Here is a 22,859-nt window from a genome sequence, read left to right on the forward strand (position 1 = left end):
ATTTCCGAAACGTCTCCATTCTGTCATCTTTTAAGAAAGTGTTTGAGTCTTATCTCGGTGACACAGATTCACAAGTCGTTTGCCGGCACAGTCGGATAATTGGCTTAATGACAATTGGTTCTAAATGAATTGCAATAGGGAATAAGCTGAGAATGGAACTTTGCAGTGATTTGATCCCGTTATATAGTGGGGCGGTGGGAACGGCATGCTCTCCTCTTGTAATTACATCTTGTTTACCAAAGTCCTTGTGATTTTTTTTTCCAGTTTTCCCGGGATTCGTGTCCTCATTCCTGACGCCTGCACGCTGCCCTAAGGGGAATTATACTGGAATTAGGTCAGTAGGAAAGCAATCCATGTCTGTCAGTCCTTGTGTGTTTACATGTGGTCACATGGAAATCATAGGCTGAGTGCGGATAGTTCCCATCAGTGATCATTTATAGATTAGACTCCATTATTATTAATATTATTTTCAGTTCTTAGTTGGACGACATCACCCCATCCAGTTTTAATAATGGGTCAGTTTTCAAAAATAACGTCAAAAGGTAAAAAAAAAAGTTAATTAAAGGATAATTAAGTAATAATTAAAGGCGGTTTCCGAGACACTGTTAGGGTATGTTCACACGAGGTCATTACGTCCGTAATTGACGGAACGTATTTAGGCCGCAAGTACCGGACCGAACACAGTGCAGGGAGCCGGGCTCCTAGCATCATAGTTATGTACGACGCTAGGAGTCCCTGCCTCTCTGCGGGACAACTGTCCCGTACTGAAAACATGATTACAGTACGGGACAGTTGTCCCGCAGCGAGGCAGGGACTCCTAGCGTCGTACATAACCATGATGCTAGGAGCCCGGCTCCCTGCACTGTGTTCGGTCCGGGACTTGCGGCCGAAATACGTCCGTCAATTACGGACGTAATGACCTCGTGTGAACATACCCTAATTGATACCCTAGCCAGATCAATGAGGGTCTGACTCACAACACTCCCATCGTTAAACTGAATGATGGGGATGAGGCAGTCCAGCAAAACCTCGTCCCCTTAGGCTGGGTTAGATTTAGGGCTTATTCAGATGAACGGGATATACGTCCGTGCAACGCGCGTGATTTAAAAAAACACGCCCTCGAAAAAGAAGTGCAGGACACTTCTTGGGACGTTTTTGGAGCCGTTTTTCATTGACTCGATTGGAAAACAGCTCCAATAACGTCCGTAAAATACGCCACGAAAAACGCGAGTTGCTACAAAAATGTCTGAAAATCAGGAGCTGTTTTCGCCTGAAAACAGCTCCGTATTTTCAGACGTTTTTGGTCACTGCGTGTGAACATACCCTTACTACGATCGCTTGTCCTCATATATTTCTATCATGTCGGCGGCATGTCTCTCTGTGAACGCTCATTCGCCCAATAATTGGCCGGTGTAAAAGGGCCCTTAAAATTTTTGTAGTGCCACTGATTGATTTTCACTATTGAACCACAGCTGCAGTCCAAATCAATACATTGAGTTGCATACAATCTTGTGGACTGCTGCTGTCACTAAAGTATTAAAATAAATCAGTAGCACTGCAAAAAGTCTACATGTAGCCTGGCCTTATTGTTCACCCATTTAGTCCAATTCATCAAGTAAATAGGACTGAGCTGCAATACCAGGCGCTGCCACAATCGTTCCTGTGGCGCTGTGCCTGGGTGAATAATGAAGGGGATATGGTGCTTGCTAAGGATAGGTCATCAGTATTACAATCCCTGAAAAACCTCTTTAAACGTATTGAATGTGAATAGAATTTTTTTTCTAGAAACAGTGCCACTCTTGTCCTCAGACTGTGTCTGGTATTGCAGCCTAGCCCTATTTAAGTGAATAGGGGTGCGATGAAATACAGGACATAGTCTATAGTTAAGAGAGGAGCTGTTTCTGGGGAACAAGAACAGACCTCTTTTTGTAGCTTCTTTAATAGTTAATTATATCTATTATAATATTATTTCCCCAGAAAACAAAGTTTGTGGGCACTTTTGTCATAGCACTATGATGTGGTTTAATGAAATGTCATACATATTAATAGATGTTGGTGGCTCTCTGCAGCTACAGAGTACATGACAGATACAATGTAACGCAGGGAAGCAAAACAGAAATAGATGACTTAACTAGAAACACATGGCGTTTGCCTTCATATAAATTGCATGGCCTATTATGTGCCTTTAAAAGGTCTGTTTTAGTAAATACTTGTATTTCCCATAAATTAACAACTCTGGATCATCATATATTAGAACTTTGCATTGAGCTGTTACTCTGTTATTACTCCTGGAAATGTATCAATAAATTGACAACTGGGTGTTGCCATTTCCATTGTTAATAGGGTGTATCTCTGTACAGACTGACACTGTCAGCACTGATTAGACAGAGTGTGTAGGGACATGCCCAATGACAAGAGGAATGGTAACACCCAGTTATCAGATTATTTATACATTTCCAGGAGGAATAACCGAGGAATGTCATAATATGGCAAATGCATAAATCAGGCATGTCAGGTGAGCTGACGGGTCATTTTTAACAGGACACAACCTAGAATTTAGGTAAAAATAATCGCAGAACAAAAACCAGAAAGAATATCCTGAAACAAACGGACTTGTGGAAATCTTGAAGAAAAAAATGGGGTCCATCTTTTGGTCTTTTCCACATTCAGCTAGTCATTGACTGAGGGGTGGGGCTTATCTAGAAGGCTGTAAGTGTGCCTGGTCCCCTGACAAAGCAGCCTAAGCCCCTCCCCTTTCTCCAGACTTATTTTTTTTCACATGCACCAGCACTGGGGGGGGGGCAACAAAATGGATGTTTTCTGGGACACATATCCTATTACTTTCTTGGAATTGGATTTAGTAGCTTTTCTTTATTTACATTTTGTATTTTAATGTGCCTATATTCATTTCATGTAAATATATCCTGGTCCATACGTCCTTAGCAAAGGACAAATCTGTCAATCAAGTTGGTCTAGATTTCCGTGAAATGGGGAATCAATAGACGTCATGATCTTGTATACTTGGAGAACATTTCAGCATTATATTACAACATTAGAGATATCCGGGCATCTGAACCTTTATCATATTCTTATTTCTTCCAATATTCTGTAACCTGAAGAACTGGTGGATAGAATACGAATTCCGGAGATCTCAGCACGAGTGTGATAAATGACCACATATGCTCCTAGGAGCCGGAGTCTGGGTATATACTGGGATATATGTGATATTGCCATTAATATAAAAAATGAGGTGTTTCCTCTTAAACCCTCCAAGCAGAGGATAAGAAGTGAGGCACAGATAGGGCGATCACAGTGATTTATGGCTGGGTGTGAAATTCGATTTAATTATTTTGGGAGGGGGGGGGCGGTAGATAAGCAGAGGGAAACTGTGCCTATAGGAAAACACATAAAGGCAGGCGTGTGCTCTATGTTACGGATTTGTATGGGTAGAAAATAAAAAAATGATATCATATATGTATGTTTCTGAGGTTTTTTTGTTATATCTCTTTCTGAGAAAGCTGGGTAACAATCATTACGGCTGCCGATATTGATCCCTAAGGGGCTTTTTCCTCCGCTTTTTAAGGTTCCTGAATAGTGAACTCCTACTCAAGTGATACAGAAGTGGGCTTGACTTAGGGAGATTTGCTGCACAGGATTGTGGGAATGCTGAATGAAAACCCCTGTGGTAGATATAAGAGCAGCCATATTTTTTGTGGCTAAGGTTTCCTAAATATAACTGTTTATAAGATATGGCTGATAGAAGTTTGACAAAAGGGGACGACTCAAAGACCTAGATGTTTTGCTAATTTTATTAAGAAACGGTCTTTAAAGAGGACCGGTCACCTGTCCTGACATGTCTTTGTTAGCAAATAATTGTGTTCTCCATGAAATAAAAATTCTGGAGAATCTTTTCTTAGACCTCTAAGTTGTACCGTTCCTCTGTTATTCCCCCTAGAAATGTATGAATAAATTGACAACTGGGTGTTACCAGTTGGAGGGGTGTCCCTACACAGTTTGACAATGTTCAATCAGTGCCGACAAAGTGAGACTATGTAGGGTCACGCCCCCCTGACAAGGGGAATGGTAACACCCAGCTGTCAATTCATTTATACATTTCTAGGATGAATAACAGAGGAACGGTACAAAGCAGAGTTGTAAAGAAATATGTTCCAGAATTGTTTTTTTCATGGGGGATATAATTATTTACTAAAATAGACATGTCAGGAGAGGTTACATGTCTTCTTTTTGCATGGGCATACAGAGAGGAAAGGAGGCCCATTAGCAGGAATCTAAATTTCCCCCTTATGGTGATGGGCACTGCCAACCGGGACAGAAAGGCCTGGTGCTTGCTCTTCCCATACCCTTTCTATGACCCTTTTGCTCACATTGCACTGCATATGGAGTAGAGAGTCCCTCACAGGTTCTTACCACACAGTAGCAGAGGAGATGGGCCCAACCGTGACTGGACCCTATCTCTTCATGGGCCCCATGGCAGCCGCACTTATCCTTAAGGGCTATAAAATATTTCTGTATCAACAATACATTTTTATCTTATCATTTATGAGGTCTTCTCTCTTGTAATGATGTAGATGGTATTGTGCAAATATAGACTGTACAGCTACTATGTATAGACGGTCATGTACAAAAGCTATACACTCAGGTGCCAACGCAGAATTTATAAAAGGGGTTTCCAAATACTTGGTGCCCACGGTGGGGGTGGTAAAATGTACTCCTCATTACATTATACGGACTGTCCAGGAATTTACATACCATAGTTAACACCTCACATTCTTTATACGTTTCAGCTAAATTTTTCTGCTAAGAGTCCCAGATGCACCGCCATAGTTACATGATAACATTCTGTTTGCCTGCAGCCACCACTAGGGGGAGCTCACCACATAGGGATTTATACAGCTCCCATTGAACTCATTAATAAATCAGTATGCAGCGAACTCCCCTAGTGGCAGCAAAAAGAGTTGTATTTTATAACTCAGCCTCTCATAAACGTCTCAGAGAGGACAGGTGTTACATTTTACCAACCAGTCAGATTCCACCATTCATTTTAAAAGGTGCTGGCTAAAAGTTTAATCTAGTAGCCGATTCCACTTTTTCTACACTAGTTTTATAAATGACCCCTATGTTTATAGCTCCATCATATTCATAGCAGCAAATGCTCAGCCATCTAAAATCAACTTTTCATCCAGGAACCTAGTAGAAAAAATTTGCTTATAGGATAGTAGGGCTTGTAGCATTCCTGCACTCAGGAACATAGAGGTCGATAGATTCTACACATTCAGTAAAACATTGCAGAAATCGTAATAATCTTATAAGGCTTCATTCACATCTGCATCAGGGCTCCGTTCATGGAATCCAAACTGAAGCAAACATAACACATAGGATTCCATTTGCATCTCCATTGATTTCAAAGGTGACGGAACCGGTGCAAATGTTTTTTGTTTGTCACTGTTGTGTAAGGGTTCCGTTGTTTTAACGGAATGAATAGCGCAGTCGACTACGGCATTGATTCCATTAAAACAACGGAACCCTTACACAACGGTGACATACGGAAACCATTTGCACAAGATCCGTCACCATTGAAAACTATGGTTTCCGTTTGTTTCAGTTTGGATTCCGTTCATGGGTACCTGACAGAAAGGTCCGACCGAACCCATGAAGGGAGTCCTGATGCGGATGTGAACAAAGCCTAATATTGTCATATATCCAGAATTTCTAGTGTCTAATAATACACATGTGGGCATGGAAAGCTTTAGGGTATGTTCACACGGCAGCGTCCGTTACGGCTCAAAATTACGGTGCTGTTTTCAGGAGAAAACAGCACCGTAATTTCAGCCGTAATGGCATGTGCAGGCATCTTTCGCTGCGTCCATTACGGACGTAATTGGAGCTGTTTTTCCATGGAGTCCATGGAAAACTGCTCCATTTACGTCTGAAGAAGTGACAGGCACTTCTTTGACGCGGGCGTCTTTTTTACGCGCCGCCTTTTGACAGCGGCGCGTAAAAAAAATGACCGTCGGCACAGAACATCGTAAAGCCCATTCAAATGAATGGGCAGATGTTTGCCGACGCTTTTGAGCCGCATTTTCGGGCGTAATTCGGGGCTAAAACGCCCGAATTACGTCCGTAAATAGTGTGTGTGAACCCAGCCTTATAATTGTCTGCCGTAGTCTTGCAAATCAATCCACAAGCAAAAGGCTGTTTTATAACAGTCTGTAGTCTTGGCGGAAAAAGTCTGCCATGTCTGGACTTAGCGTAACACTATAGCTGTATCAATTTGTATGCCCCCTAGTGGAGACTGCGGTCAAAAAGAAATGTATCTTTCAGTTCTATGGTGACGGATGGCACAGTATGCCCTTTAGTTGGCTGGGCCCCTGAGGGCAGTCCTGAAGCTTTGCTTTACAATAATCAGTTTTGTCCATCATATTATATATGCATATACCTTGTTTGGAGTCTATATTTTTATTTTATGGGTCATTGATGTGTGGGGGTTGTCTCACTGATCCCGTTGTCCATATAACTTTTTTATAAAAACTTTCCGGAGAACATCTTTGCGGAGAACATCACAGAACAATGCATTTTATCTAGAAATGTAGTTGCAGGCAAAAAAGCAACAGGGAGACTTCCGCTTGTACATTGCTGGGATCCAGATTAAAGTGCTTCGTAATAACAATCATTTTCTTCACCGTGAAACCTTTTATACATGCGGAAATAAATTGGCTTCTCTCTGACAAGTAAAATTGAATGACATGAGCTAATTACCCCCTGCAGTGAGTCACTTAGAAGCTATGTGGACCAGCTGATTGCCTTGGATCACAGAACTTTACAACCTGACAACAGATAACAATAGCTTCATGTCCTTATCATGCTCATTTCATACGTTTGTGTGAAACGTCCGACTGTTATATTCTATATAGACTAATCCTCTTATCTATCATGTATTTTATCTGTTTGTCTGTTTCCGAGATGAAGGTGTTCTGTACATTCCCTTCCTTTATCACAGCAGATCTACTCAGATCAACAATGCTGGTGATGACGCACGGGCCCAGCCGCAGCATGTGGCGTTATAAGACGTCATTTTTACCCGGAACCTACAGCTAGCCATAGATATGTCCTAGGTATCAAGCGTCGTTATATCCGACCAATGTTCCAAACTTTTCCATTATGGAACCCTTTTATGTAGCGGTGTCAGATGCTGCCGAGAGGAACCATGTGACCGCCTCTACAACACTTTTTCTAAGAAAGCTCGGCATTTTCTGTACTCCCGGCCACCACGTAACCCAGCGACAGTGGGACAAGGTATGACGTGGGGACTGTTCTATAGATAGATTTGGGTCCCAGAATTAGGTCATTTATGGCATATCCTATGGAATTTCATAGTCTTACTGCTCTTACAGTAAAGAATCCTCTTCTTTGTCAGTGTAGAAACTTTCCTTCCCGTAGATGTAGTGGATGCCCCCTTGTAATACTGTAGTTACAGTTCTGTGTATAAATAGATCATGGGAAAGATCTCTGTATTGACCTTTGATATATTTATACATAGTTATCAGGTCACCCCTCAGCCGTTTTTTTTCCTAAACTAATTACCCTACTTTTGATAATCTTTCAGCGTATTGTATTCCGCCCATTTCATTTACTACATGGCTGCTGAGGGCTCTATTGCAGCTCTCCAGTGGAGCTGTTCTAGACCACTTGCCCCACAAAAATTTAGATTGGCCTCCAAGGTCACCAGTGTGGAACTATCGTACTACTACGGGTCTAAAAGCCCTTTTACACGGGCCAATTTTTGGGCAAACCCTATCATTGCTCTGTGAAAAAACAAAGATCAGCCGATGAACGAACAAACACTCATCGGCTGACTGTATTGCTGCAATAAATATCATCGTTGTCGGCAGCACATATAGCTGTGTGAACAGGGAGATGTGCTGCCGACATGATAGAATTCTACGTCTCCATGCATTGCTCCTTGTGAAAGGAGTAAACGAGTGCCGATCAACGAGCTGTCTCGTTGATCGGCGCTCATTTATACGGCCCATGTCGTGCCGTGAAGGAGGACCCTAAGACACTCTGCACATTCAGTAGAGCATAGAGCAGATAGATGCCCAGGGTCCGCTACACTGAGTTGGCATCAGCAGGAGTTTATTAGGTCTTAGTCCACTATAGTCTTTGCTGAGGGTTTCCAACCAACGGACAAAAAACACTGTCAATGAACACTATAGGCCTTGCTGATGGTTTCCACCCATTAGAACAAAAACGGACTGACAATAGAAGGGGAATTTAATTTTAATAACTAAACACTACAAAACTCGTTTTTGTTCACTCCTCTATACGTCGGGTGTGGGTGGCCGTCATTTAGTCGTCTGATGACCAGTTGACTTGCTTTTGACAGATAATATCTTGTGCTGGGACTCCATGTTCTGTATCCTTGTTTAGTAAGATCTTTTATTTTATTGTATTTCTTTGAGACTGTTACTATAACTATAGTCTTGTCTTAACAAACACGGGTATGGAAATCTCTGGGATACACTGCCAGTTAAGTCCAGCTTTCCATGGAATGTGTACATGTCTCTGCTACAATAGTTGCCAATGCCAAGCTACCCACAATACCCTTGGCTCACACCGTGCCTGACTCTGTGCTGGCAATGATATCTTCTTATGAAACAGGTTTGCTGAGTTTTACATTGATACAAGCCGAGGATGAGAGGATTCTGTATGTGTGGGTATAGTGCATGTAGCTTCAGATTTCTGGATTTATAATAGCTGAGAACACATTTTTTTATATTTTAGGTAGAATAAACACTGAAAGTTAGAGGCATTTTATAAGTGGGTTTTTCCAATAGGAATCATAGCCAGGGGCAGTGGCAAAACTAGATGAAGGCACAGGTTGCAGTCATACCCCGAGTGTCTGAAACGTGCCCAAACATCCATATGCTACATACGAGGGAGGGCAAAATGCTCCTCTGCCACATAGAAACACAGCGGTACCATAAATGGACACTGTAGAAATACTTTACTAGTATAACATCTTTACTAGTTTAACATCTGTTACATAGTTTTTAAAAAGCTAAAAAATCGAAGGGCGGCTGCTGCCATATTGGCAGGTCATGTGGTGGCTGCTATGAGGTCCTTAGGAAGAGGGGGCTACGCCATGGTTGGTCCCATCCCCTTTGCTCTTGGGTGGTGGGAACATGTGTAAGACCCCCCTCTTCAGAGGAACTGCATTGTTGGCAAACAAACAGGTGAGGCATTAACCCAAGGCCTTGGAAAGGGCATGGAGGGGGAAACACACGGCATGCCCTTCTATCCTGGGCAAAACCGTACACCATAATTGGGGGCCCAGTTTGACCTGTGCTATGGGGCCTCCGTCTCTTCTATGTACACTACTATTATCGGCCATATACAGCACAGATGGGTGTCATCTTTCTGTACTTAGACCTCTAAGCACCAGTGGCGTTAAAGTTTAATTTTTTCTATGAGTAAAGGGACAGATTTAGTTAATGCAACAACACTTCTCAACATGTTGGAGAAACTTTTTTGTTCAATATTGAGTGTTTATGATTCTCAGAAGTGCTGAATGGGCCATATTGGCCACAAACGATCAACAATGTACAGTATGTTTTCCTTCATGCCGTCATCACACAGTGTGAACTCTCTCAAATTAGTCAGGTTTTTCTTATTTTTGTACCATGACGTAATTAGAGATGGGGGGGATGATTATTGGCTGTATTACCCATCATTAAGCTAAGAGGATAAGTTCTACTGGACTGGAGTTTTCGACTTTGGAAAATCCTTTTAGTTAGAACAGTCCCTCGACAATAAGCTGATTGCAGGGTTTCCTACAATCTGTTGTACACTGTGGGGGTGGGGGGACCTGGCAGCAAATTTTTTATTTCCCTACAGTGGCAGCACAGGGGGAATGAAGTATTACATAGTGCCCATTGAAATCAATGGGCGTCTGTGTAATATCTGGATGTGTTGGGTCCTCCAGAGCAAAAAACCCTCTTTGTAGCTGCTCTCCGCTCTGGCAAATAGCGGAAGGTCCTGAATGAGGGACTTCCCTCTATTAATAGAGCATTTGAAAATGGATTTTACCAGTAAATGGAGTCCTGGAATCATTCTCTTCTGTTAAGTTGTTCCATAGTGATATCTTTTTTTGACAAATCTGGGTGACAACCAATAAGCCTATAGCACCTATAGAGGTTGTCTCAGGGGGGGAAAGCAGCGTTATGTAATGGTAGCAATACTGGTTGTCACCGAGGATGACCCCCAAATTAAAACGGTCACTAACTTTTCAATGAACTTTGCATAAATCAGTAGTACAAGCGAATAAAAGAAACTTCGTAATAAATCTTAACAAAAAATGACTCTCTCAACTTATGAGGCTCCTTCCCTCCCTCCTAATTGTTCACTGACTCTGAATTTTGTGTTAAATCTGTTTCCCCAAGATGAGAGGGACTATCAGCTCACTGAAGGATCAGGTTACAGCTGCCCATAGGAGTCTATGGAGAGTGTAGGGGGAGGAACATGAAGGAGCAGAGTGAGAGAGAGGCAAAGAGACACACAGAGACGCTGCTGCAGCTTCTAGTAAATGTTACTAGATACAAGTCATATATTGGCCAGAAATAGTGTTATTCCTCATGTATACACCCGTGACTGCTTATTCTGAAATGCCACCTGAAAGGTTATGTACCCTTTAAAGTTTATGTTTTCCCAAGTTTATAAGGAAAGGCTTTTTAAGAACTTTACTTGCTTTAAAAAACAATTTGGAATCTTCTAAAATGTTTTAATTACATGCAATTTTTAGGCTGTTGATGATGAGTTCCTGTATGCAAATCTTCATTTTTTTTACACAATTAGTTGGAAAACTTATGTGATCTTTGACTGGCCATTTCTAGGCGGTTTATTAATATAATATTGGCTATCAAGTCTATGTCTGAGTAATATCTCATGACATTGTTAGATCTGCTTAAATTGGTCTCCGTTACCCCAGGCAGCCTGAGGGGAGCAGTGCTCGGTCACAGTCATTGCATTTATTTTCATGCAGAAAATCCTGATCATTCCTTTTACTAACTATATATTCCAAATATTGCATGTAATAGGAAGTGACACATGAGCACAGTTTGGTACAGCTGAATAACCATATGACCGGCTTGTCTGAAACGCACTGGAGTGTGTAGCCCTGCATTCATTTCTAATGCAGGGGGGAGAGTAGCCTGTATTCTGCTTACTTAACTTATGTGATGGGAAATTAAACAGATGGTCTTGGAGAAAAACATACTGATTTTTATTTCCTGCTCATCCTTAACCTTGATACTAAATGTCTTGTTCTGATATTTTATGATTTGAGCAAGACTGAATAAGCCAAATCATTAGAAAATTATGTATTGTTACATTGATGAACCCCTTTAGGCATTTGAAACCTATAGAATTCAAAAAAATATTCATGTATGACCCATGATGTATTACTTCCAGTCACCGTATTTATTTATTCCTTCCAACTGTGTAGAAAGACTGAAAAAAGTTTGCTGGCGTGGGAAAATATGTGTCACGGAGATAACAGCCACTAGCTGCCATTGTGTGGAAACCATACTGTAACAGTAAATTCAATGATTAGATGGGTGGATTGGCACACTAGTGAGGGATTTTCTGGAGAGCCACAGATAAGGTGGTCTATGTCTAGCACTCTGTTGTCATCAAATTAGCAATTGGCCCATTAATAAGGGCCCCATATAGTGTTTTTGTAGTGGCCCTCTGTTGTTGGTGTCCATCGCTGCTTCCTATGATCCCTTGATGCCCATATGACCTAGGGTTAATTTTAAGGGATTGTCTGACGTTAAAATAAAAAGGGTCTAATAAGTTAAGGTGACTGAGTTGCAATACCGGACACAGCCCATGGACAAGAGTGGCGCTATTTAGAAGAAAAACAAGCAGATCCTTTTTAGTAATTTTATATAACTCCTTAAACCAAGCCAATATTTGTCAAAATTCTGGACCAATTGCTAAAATATCCCCATTTTTCAATGCAACAGAACCATTGGGGATTTAAAGCATGCTGTTTAAGCTACCACTAGTGGCATCAGCAAAACATGGAGACCCTACAGGAAAAAACCATCCGGGATTTTTCACAAGTTAATAGGGTCTAGCACTTTTTGGGTCATACACATTCATTATAAATGCTGACTTTGTCTCGGAAATGGCAAGTTGTCTTTAAATTGCGCAATTCATAGCCTTCAATGGTACTTTAGTAATGGTTCATTAATCTTTTCCCTGGAGGCACCAAGGCAGAGGACCACTAATATAATGTCTAGGAGTGAAATCCCTATAATAGCTTCCATCCCGGTTTCTCTTGGCATTCTAGGAACTGAATAGAAGCTTATTACAGACAGGGAATTTTTCTTCTTGTGTTGCTTGAATGAGCAAATGTTTCCCTTGATTGAGTTGGTAAAGTTCAATGTCATATAAAAGCCCTTACCAATGTATTTATTATACTCTCTGACATTTTTATTTTGTGAATGCTTTGTAGGCAGTGGCTTTTGGTCTCAAACAAAATAGGCCAAAAATATTTTTCACTAAAATTGACACAAAAAACACCAACAAACACAATAAATCTATAGGGTCTGATAAAGTCATGAAGGTCCAATAGCAGAAGGCAAGAACAAAAAGCATGGCGCCACATAGTGCAGATAGACCAGGCGGGTAAAAGTGAGAACATATAGTAATATTCTCACCTGAGTACGATAAATCCAAGTTTAAATGAATAAATCCAGTGTGTACTGCTGCCAAGACCCAGAACCGGTTAACCGTCCGGTCACCGCAATAAATGGTAGAAGCAAGTAAAAAAAGGATTGGGTCTTTGGAAGGTGCTGCTACACTTCAAATGAATAAAGGGACGTGAAAGAAGGTGATCACGTAAACGAAGGAGATGTTCAACTATTTAATAATAAAAATGATAACAGTGGCAACGCGTTTCAATGCTGAATTAGCATCTTCCTCAGGCCATCGAGGAAAATGCTAATTCAGCATTGCTTCTACCAATAGCAGAAGGTTCACTATGAGGTACAATATTTCCATTCCATAATCCTTGTGTGATATCACTGGTCAAAATAGCTATCAGTCTTCTTGACTCTGAATCTGCTTCTTATTTTACTAGGTGGAATGAGATTAGTGGCTGTCAGACATATCTGGCGCTGCTTATTTCTGGGGTAAACCAAGTATTAGACAGGTTAGAACACAACAGGTCAAATTGTTGTTTCCCCAAGCAGTACACATGGTGGTTGTTAGACCGCCGTAATAGTCATTAAATTCTTGGTGAATGCAAAAAAAAATCGAATTTCTTTGGCCAGGTTTAGGGAGGTCTATTATACGCCGATGATCAGTCAGATGTTTTTGTTCTTCTGAACCCTTGTGGACCACAGAAACATAAAGAACGTTGCAGGGTGCCGATGGTCTGACAGAGGAAGCCCCCTCCCTCTAGCAAACACCTTAGATGCTGCAGTTGCTATTGACTGAAGCATCTAAGGGGTTAAATAGCCCGGATCAGAGGTTTCTCGGATCCCAGCCGTTAAAACAGGAGCCCGGCTGTCTATCACCGACGTGCTCCCGCATTTATGGCATGGGCACAGCTCTTGTGCCCGTGCAATCACCATGACGTTACTGTACGTTGTGGTCCCTCTATGTAAGGCAATCTATAATGTACGGTTACGACATGGTGCATTAAGGATTTAAAGGGGGGGGTCCTATTTGGCTTGCAGGCCACTTCTTGTCAACACGGTTGGTCCTTGTAGATGTGGACATTATTATTGATTACTTAGAAGGTGGGTTATAGATATGCTTCCAAAATAACCATTTGTAGGACGTGAACCCTTTCAATGCTACTGAGTAGATTGATTGACTTTTTTTCAGAGGTGTTTAGTAGGTTCACTTTGGCATTTATGAATTCCCTGCCCTGGTGTCATCTTCCCTTTAAATTTGGCCAATAGATGAGGCAGATATGAAATTACTCAAATACGATCACATTTCCTAACACTGTAGCAGTCTCAATTTTTAAAGGGGTTGTATGAAATTAGAAAGACATGGCTGCTTTTTTTCTAGAATCAGCGCCACTCGTCCATGGGCGCGTATAGAATTGCAGCCCAGCCCCATTGACTTGAATAAAGCTCCGTTGCAATACCACATACAGCCCATGGACAGGAGTGGCGCTTTTCCTAGAAGAAATCAGCCATATTTTTCTAATCTCATACACCCCCATTAAGATAATTTTGTTTTTGTGTGAACAAGGCTCTGTTCACATCTGCGTTGTGGTCCCGTCCTGACGGAAAGCTCAGACGGAATGTCAGAACGGGACCCCAACGCAGATGTGAACAGAGCCTTAGAGGCATCACATGATGTAAAATGGTGTTGCATTGCCTGCAGAGGGTGATATTTTGCCAAATGAATTCTGACAGATCTGAGAATTTTTCTAATTCTACATCCGAAATGTTGACAGATACGCGACGTTGTACGCATTCAACATTCAGTATCGGGTTTGCTTGGTTGTCCATAGTTCTTCACCGAAAATGTACACAGTTTTAGAATTAAAATGTAAAGTCTTTGATGAGATACAGAATTTCATATTGTATATAGAGAGGTAAAGGTTTTCTGTGCGGTTACCATTGTGTCACCCAGCGGGAGGCACCTTCATGTTTGTACACCAATGTTGGCCTCCTGCAGTTTTACTTACCCTTCCAGTGTTTAATTAGTCTCATGATTGTGTTTTTTAGTGACATTAGATAAACCCTGGCAACATTAAAAGCTTCTTCGCTTAAAATAATTGCTACAAAAGAACAAAGAAAAATAATAATTGCAGATAATAAAAACAAAAACAGCAATGCACTAAATATCTCGTCCTCAGGCGATACTGTGCGAGAGATTAATTGGATGATGGAAATAAGTCAGAGTAGATTTTTTTAATCGGGGCAAAGCTTTGGAAGCTGAATGTTAAGCTGCCCATACACTTGACATAGCTGTTGGCGGAACTATGGTTCGGCTGACAGCTATTCCCCTCGACTCCCTCATGCACATATATACGCTCAGTTTGGGCGATCGTGCATGTGTTTTCAACCGGGAGAAGTGATAAAGTCGCTGCCGGACTCCTCGATCGGGTATGTTGGAATCCAACATGAAAATTGGACCCTTCTCTACCCCAAAATCTGCCGTGGGGGAATAGTTGGGGCGCCACCATATACAATAGATGGTCGACGGGTCCTGCCAAAATTGGCGGGTTCCACCGACATACCTCTATTTTTTTTTTAATAAACAGGTCATTGTGTTTGGTGTAACTTTATAAATAGTTTTTATTAAAAATTCCTTTTACTTTTTGAGATACAGCTGCTCGGTATCCTCTATACAGAGCAGCTGTATCTAGCGCTAAATCCTGCTCCCGTCAGGTTCGCGGGACTGACGGGTTCAGTGAAAGTTGGTCCTGCGTGTCTTTCACATGCAGGATCCACCTGTTATAGATCATATCTAAGTTCATATGTTAGATGTGATCGATATCAGGCGGATCCTGTGTGTCAGCGACACGCGGGACCCACTGACACTGAACCCGTCAGGTCCACGGGACTGACAGATTCAGGTAATAGCGAACGATACAGCTGCTCTGTATAGAGGATACAAAACAGCTGTATCTCAATAAGTAAAACACATTTTTAATAAAAACGAAGTATAAAGTTACACCAAACACACTGACCTGTTTATTATCCTTCTGGGCTCCATGCACATGGCAGAGCCGTGTGCATGGAGTCCAGAAGGAAGCTTATGGATCCCTGCAACTTCGTATTACAGAGCCATAGGCACTCTCTGTTCCGCCATAGGGTTCTTCTGTCTGGCACTGTATTACAGACATACTCAATGTAAGGGGGGATTCACACGAGCGTGATTTGGCAGCGTGTAGGGCGCGTGGTTTTCGCGCGGCACGCAATGCCCTATAGAAGTCTATGGGGCAGTACACACAGTCCGTGTATTTTGCGCAGCGTTTGTTCGCTGCGCAAAATACGCGACAGGTTCAATAACTATGCGTATTTCACGCATCACGCACCCATTGAAGTCAATGGGTGCGTGAAAACCACGCATGTCGCACGGAAGCACTTCCGTGCGAACTGCGTGTTTGCGCAACAGCTGTCAAAAGGATGAATGGAAACAGAAAAGCATCCAAACGGAGTGTCTTTGCGAGGAGCGAACCCCGACAACCGAAGCTAACTTCACCGGGTTCGGCCAAACTCGTTTTGGCCGAACCCGGCCAAAAAATTTCCGGTCCGCGACGTCGGGAGACATTAACTGTGCATGGTGCTGAAAGAGTTAAACTGTTTCAGCACCATGGACAGTGACTTGTGATCCCAAAATACATGAACCTGTAAAAAAAACCGAAGTTCTAACTTACCGATTACTCCTGTCTCCTTCCTGCAGTCCGACCTCCCGGGATGACACTTCAGTTCAAGTGACAGCTCCAGCCAATCACAGGCCAAGCACAGGCTGCAGCCAATCACAGGCTGCAGCGGTCACTTGGACTGCCGCGTCATCCAGGGAGGTGGGGCCCGATGTCAAGAGAGGCGCGTCACCATGGACGCGTCACCAAGGACGCGTCACCAAGGCAACGGCCGGGAAGTTCTCGGTAAGTAGGAACTTTATCTTTTTTTTTACATGTTTTTCGCTGTTGTGTTCGGCATTCACTGTCGAGGGTGCTGAAAGATTTAGCTCTTTCAGCACCTTGGACAGTGACGGGCATCGACAAGCCTCATCTCTATGATGCCGGCTGCGCGAAAATCACGCAGCCGCGCATCAGACACGCATGACACACGCAGCTGTCAAATGGTTTTTGCGCTCGCAAAACGCCGCGTTGTTTGCGTGCGCAAAAACGCAACGTTCGTGTGAATCTGCCCTAATGCTTAAGGGGAAAATATCTCCATAAGGGCAGATTCACACGAACGTTGCGTTTTTGCGCGCGCAAACAACGCAGCGTTTTGCGAGCGCAAAAACCATTTGACAGCTGCGTGTGTCATGCGTGTCTGATGCGCGGCTGCGTGATTTTCGCGCAGCCGGCATCATAGAGATGAGGCTTGTCAACGCCCGTCACTGTCCAAGGTGCTGAAAGAGCTAAATCTTTCAGCACCCTCGACAGTGAATGCCGAACACAACAGCGAAAAACCTGTAAAAAAAAAAGATAAAGTTCCTACTTACCGAGAACTTCCCGGCCGTTGCCTTGGTGACGCGTCCTTGGTGACGCGTCCTTGGTGACGCGTCCTTGGTGACGCGCCTCTCTTGACATCGGGCCCCACCTCCCTGGATGACGCAGCAGTCCAAGTGACCGCTGCAGCCTGTGATTGGCTGCAGCCTGTGCTTGGCCTGTGATTGGCTGGAGCTGTCACTTGAACTGAAGTGTCATCCCGGGAGGTCGGACTGCAGGAAGGAGACAGGAGTAATCGGTAAGTTAGAACTTCGGTTTTTTTTACAGGTTAATGTATTTTGGGATCGCAAGTCACTGTTCATGGTGCTGAAACAGTTTAACTCTTTCAGCACCATGGACAGTGACTATCTCCTGACGTCGCGTACCGATAATTTTTTTGCCGGGATCGGCCAAAACGAGTTTGGCCGAACCCGGTGAAGTTCGGTACGCTTGTCCGGCTTCGCTCATCGCAAAGACACTCCGTTTGGATGTTCGGAAACAGAAAAGCACGTGGTGCTTTTCGGTTTTCATTCATCCTTTTCACTGCTGTTGCGCGAATCACGCTCGTCCCACGGAAGTGCTTCCGTGTGGTGCGCGTGATTTTCACGCACCCATTGACTTCAATGGGTGCGTGATGCGCGAAATACGCAGAGTTATTGAACCTGTCGCGCTTTTTGCGCAGCAGACAAACGCTGCGCAAAAAGCACGGACTGTCTGTACTGCCCCATAGACTTGTATTGGTCCATGCGTGCCGCGTGAAAACCACGCGGCCCGCACGGACCGAATACACGCTCGTGTGAATCCCCCCTAATACATCAACCTATGGAACATGACACACATATGTACAGTAGGGCCCCAAAGAAGTTTATGGGTGCCATATTACGGCTCCATGCAACTCATTGTACGTAATTGTAATATGATCATATGCATCAGCCCTGAGAGATATGACATCTGATTCAACACATTGTAACATAAAATGTAATTTGCCGTCTTACAATCGAGCATATCCATCTACGCATAAAAAAAAAAAAAGTGGAATCTGTTTTCCAAATGATTATTGTTTCACACAGTCTAAGCTCTGTTCACATCTGCGTTAAAAGCTTCCATAGGAGCCTCCGTCGAGGATTCCGCCAAAATTCCCCTACAAAATAGTCCATGCAGCACTATTTTGTCTGGTAAAATGGCGAGATCCCAACAGAACCCATTAGAGTCAATGGGTACCGTTGGGTGCCTTTGGTGTCCTCCATGTGACGGATCCGGCCCTTCCGTTGTTTTTGTTTTTTTTGCTTCCTGTGTCAAAACAGAAAATGGAAATAATGATGTAGATGTGAACAGATGTAAACATACGCCAGCCAAAACCAAAATACGTTTGAGTAAAACGCGCACATCTTTACAAATTTGGCTTATCTTTAGTCGTCCGTGCGCCAGCAGTTGAAATCTGCAGCTGCTATGAGCTGGCATACATTTGCTCCATATTGTACGCCAATTTCTAGCTTAAATTAAGGTAAATCTGTTGGACTGACAATGGCGCTGCCCCCTCTGCTAAACCCAGCCCCCTTTTTTGCAAAATTTTTGAGTGTCAAGAGAAGAAAAAAAATGTGCACCATAACGTGTGGCATGCTCCATAATTTGCGACTTTTCAACACCAAAATTGTAGCGAAAATGCAATAATAAAGTTCCCCTATCGTGTGGTTACTTTTAAATGTACACTCCTGGCAAGACTGATACTCTATTATACCTAGTGCAGGGCCCAAGGAGGCGGAGCATGACCCAGGGAAGCAAAATATTTCCTGTGTCATCCTCCGCCCCCGAGGCCCTGCACTAGGTATAATAGAGTATGGGTTTTTGATGGAGCGTTCCTTTAACAAATATGTTTATTAGAGCATTTTTCCCAGCCAAAAGACTTCTATAGATGCTGCCCTGGATACCAGACACCAATACTTGTGTCCGCAGAATAAAGATGCAGTGTAAAACAATTGCTTCATAAAATGGCGATATAAATAAATTACCATAAAATTACAACACATGGATTCAATCCAAAGATTTAGTAATGAAAATCTTTTACTGTCAGTGGAAAATCCTTTGGTGGGAAGTTAATATTTCTTGGAATTAAAATAAATACAACTTTATTTTTAGGAAGTCAAAGTTGATGTTTGCAAACCCAAAATATACACAAAAATTGTCCTTGGCTTCCAGACACGCAGCAGAGATTGTATATCCATTGCACCACGGGTTTGGTTTTCTGTAGTTTACTCACATATAAACTAAAACCTTGTTCTGCGCCCCCTCCCCAGTATGAATCACTTCATTGTCGCACTGCTCATCCACCTTGTTCCTTTTTAATGGTGCCGTAAAAGTATTTATCTAGACACACGTTTCCTAAGTATTACAATTATTTCTGTACTGAGTAATTTCATATTATATCTTTATAGGGGTCTGAGCTCCCTGTTTTTGATAAAGAGCTCTAAATCCCCTGCTTGCCTTCACACAGTCATATAATTAGAATGACAGAATTCTGGCTTCTTACAGCCACCACTAGGGGGAGCTTACTGCAAATGGGTTTATACAGCTCCCATTGAAGTCATTGGGAACTGTATAAATCTGTATGCAGTGAGCTCCACCTAGTGGTATCTGAGGGTAACTAGAATGTTATCATGAAAGTCAACAACGAGAGCAGGTTGGGCCCCACAGTAGTGGCACAATCAAGCTCGTAGCTATTAGGGGGTGCAGATGAAGATGGAATTTTAAATGCCACATGTTAGGTAAGGGGCCCTGTTACAGATTTACCATTAAAGTGTAGGAGCTTCCAGTTACGCCTTTAGGCGACATAGTTTTGGAAGGCATGCATTCATATATGCAGTGTTTTCAGTCATGACACTGCATATATGCGGCATTTTCTACAAGAGACCTCCAAAGTGTCTTATTTTCCTCATAATTGTCCTGATTCTTCAACCCTGAAAGGAATAGGGTTTACAAAGTCATCCTACAGAAAGGTATTTTAATTCCAAGGGACTGATCAAATTGCAGTTTGGCTGCATAAAAATAGTAGGAGGTGCAATTAAAGGGGAAGTTAATTTTTGACTCTCACAGACCCTTAGATCCGGCATCGAAGTGTTAACAGTTTCACTTCTGAACCCGGTCCCTATTATCTTCTTTCATCGACCTCAATATTCACTTCTTGTATTGAGCCCTATAGAAGCAATTAAAGGTGTCTTACTATGACACTTACTATGAGAAACATTTAACGCTTCACGTGCCCAGTTTGAAGTTCCGAGTTTCCCAGTTAGCCATGGTTTAGGCTACGATAACTTTGCCCTTTGTTGGATCAGTAAAGTGGTGACTGCCGTTTGCACATTTCATGCTCAGGTTTGCATTTGTCACTTTTCTAGACCACCCTTACCCCCTCTAATTTCATTATATACAGTCACAGTTTGTTTATGTGTTGATCTTGGAGACCATGGGTGTGGGGTAGATGTGGGCAGAATATTTTTCTACTTACATCTCATCCATGGAAGTGTATATGCCCATTCATCTCTACAGATGTATCTCATATCCATGTAGACATGCAATAAACCAACATTCAGACCCTACTAATCTGCACAGTCTTAATGTAATAAGAACTGTCCGGAGATTACACCACGTCCAGTGCTCAGGTATTACAGCTTTATTAGGTACTCTCAGAAAATCCCTTTATCGGCTGTAGGTAGGTCGGAGATTAAAATGAATATATTTCTTCACTATTTACAGTTTCTATGTATCAATACATTAAAGGAGTTTTTTTCGAGCTTATGAAAAACATACAAAAGTGCTTATATGTGTTCAAATGCTTACCAGATGATGCCACCATAGCTCATAAGTAATTATTTTTCATTTTCTTTATGTTGCCCAGCTGTGTGCAGCACATTCATTTTGCTAGGGCTTGCTGTGTTTGGGAGAACAGACATTGCCTTTATTTACAGCTACCTGCATGGCCCTCGAATACAAGGTGTAAGGTAGTGCTGTCATTACTCACTGTCCGCTACTGAGACACAGCTCTGCTGTTCTTCTGCTAGACTCTGCACTATCTGATGCCCAGCATGTGAAACACGATCCCTCCAGGGACAGGGAGGGAGGAGAGCAGGGAGCAGGGGAGATAAGAAGCATGTTATGTAGTATGTAAGTCCCGTAGTACAAGAAGGAGGAAGAGGGGATATAACTTCTTGTTCTGTGTAGAGAACATCATAGAAGCAAGAGATGAATGCCAGCAGTCTTACAGAGGCATTTCAGCTACAGACAGCACATTAATGACTGATGTTACTGTAGTTAAACCATTTGCACACAATTTTTAAAGACCATAAAACCCCTTTAACAGAGGCCTGGACAAATCTTAGCAACGTCTAGGAGCAGCTCCAAAAGTTAGAATAATCCAACAATAACATGCTGTAGGGCTGGGTCCACACAATTTGCTTGAGGAGCAATTGCTGCACAATTAAAATGTTTGTTACTTTGACCAGGGATTGAACCTGGCCTTACTCTTCAAATCTTACCCCTCCCATTAGCCAGAATAGAGTTCCCCTTAATAATAGTGGACTAAGTATTAAAATTGCATCTCTCACTCTTTTTTTTCCCTCTATTTTCCTAGTTATTAAAGCAAGCCCCTATTTCCCCAGCACATCAGGCCCTGCCCCTTCATTTAAAAGAGGCCCCTTCCACTTCCTCAGTAGTCACAGCAGTCCCCTTTCCTCCCTTTTTAGTGATCCTCAGCAGGCAATAAAGGCAGGACTCCCCAAAGCCTACCCCCTCTTTCAGTAGCAAGGCGTTTCCATGTACACATCTCCAGTCTGCTTCCAGGCAGGGCGCTACATACAGGCATCATATTGCTGCCTGCTGTAAGCAGAGACTGATGCTGCACCACGCACACAGTGCTTTTATATGACCGCCACCATGTGCTTTCTCTGTTCAGCAGGAGCGGTGTGTGACCACTTCTACCAGGAGAGAGGGTGGTAGGTCAATTCCGCAACAGTCAGTAAAAATATGAAGCCACAGGGGGTCTTATTCAAGTTTATGTGAATGGAATTATCATTATTCATAATATTGATATATAATTATATAAATTAAAATAATAACCAAATATATTAGAATAAATAAATATATAACAAAATAATAATAATAATTAGAGTAATTATCATCAATTTCTTACTAGGAGAATCGATGGTGGTACAGGTTTTTTGATCAATATCTTACGTCCTCCCGACGGAGAACTTTTCCTGATTACATTTATTTGCTAAATTATATGTAAACTGTAAAGTGAGTATAATGAGTGGTTCAGTTCCACAGTGACATAAAGCAGTCGAGGGCCGAGCCGTGGTTTAATATTCGTTCTGGACTTGTGCTTGTACAGCTCGCTGTCTCTTCTCTCTAACCTTGATATAAAGTGATTTGACCTCTCCTTTTTCATTGAGCCGGAAAAAATACACTAGGTTTATCTGCAGCATTTTCTAAGCACATCTCAGCACTATCCTGAGATTTTTTATTTTTTTTCACTTGCTCGGTATCCGAAATTTTTGGGGATTTTGCAAACTAAATGAAGAAAACTTTTATTTGGAGGGAATCTATAAATAATGTAAAACTAATAAAATATATGTAATTTTGTAATACAGTCAAT

General features: G+C 42.3%; 1 protein-coding gene across 3 annotated transcripts in view; it reads left to right on the top strand.

Annotated features, from left to right (window-relative positions):
* PTPRE (protein tyrosine phosphatase receptor type E) overlaps positions 1 to 22,859 on the top strand; it is a 170,802-nt gene that overhangs the window by 39,319 nt on the left and 108,624 nt on the right. For all 3 annotated transcript variants that reach the window (XM_075843127.1, XM_075843126.1, XM_075843128.1), the window contains exon 2: positions 265 to 334. The gene's annotated coding sequence lies outside the window, so the exon portion shown is untranslated. The remainder of the gene's footprint in view (positions 1 to 264; positions 335 to 22,859) is intronic.

This window comes from Rhinoderma darwinii, chromosome 11 (genome assembly GCF_050947455.1).
Source record: "Rhinoderma darwinii isolate aRhiDar2 chromosome 11, aRhiDar2.hap1, whole genome shotgun sequence".
NCBI classification, from domain to species: Eukaryota; Metazoa; Chordata; class Amphibia; order Anura; family Rhinodermatidae; genus Rhinoderma; species Rhinoderma darwinii.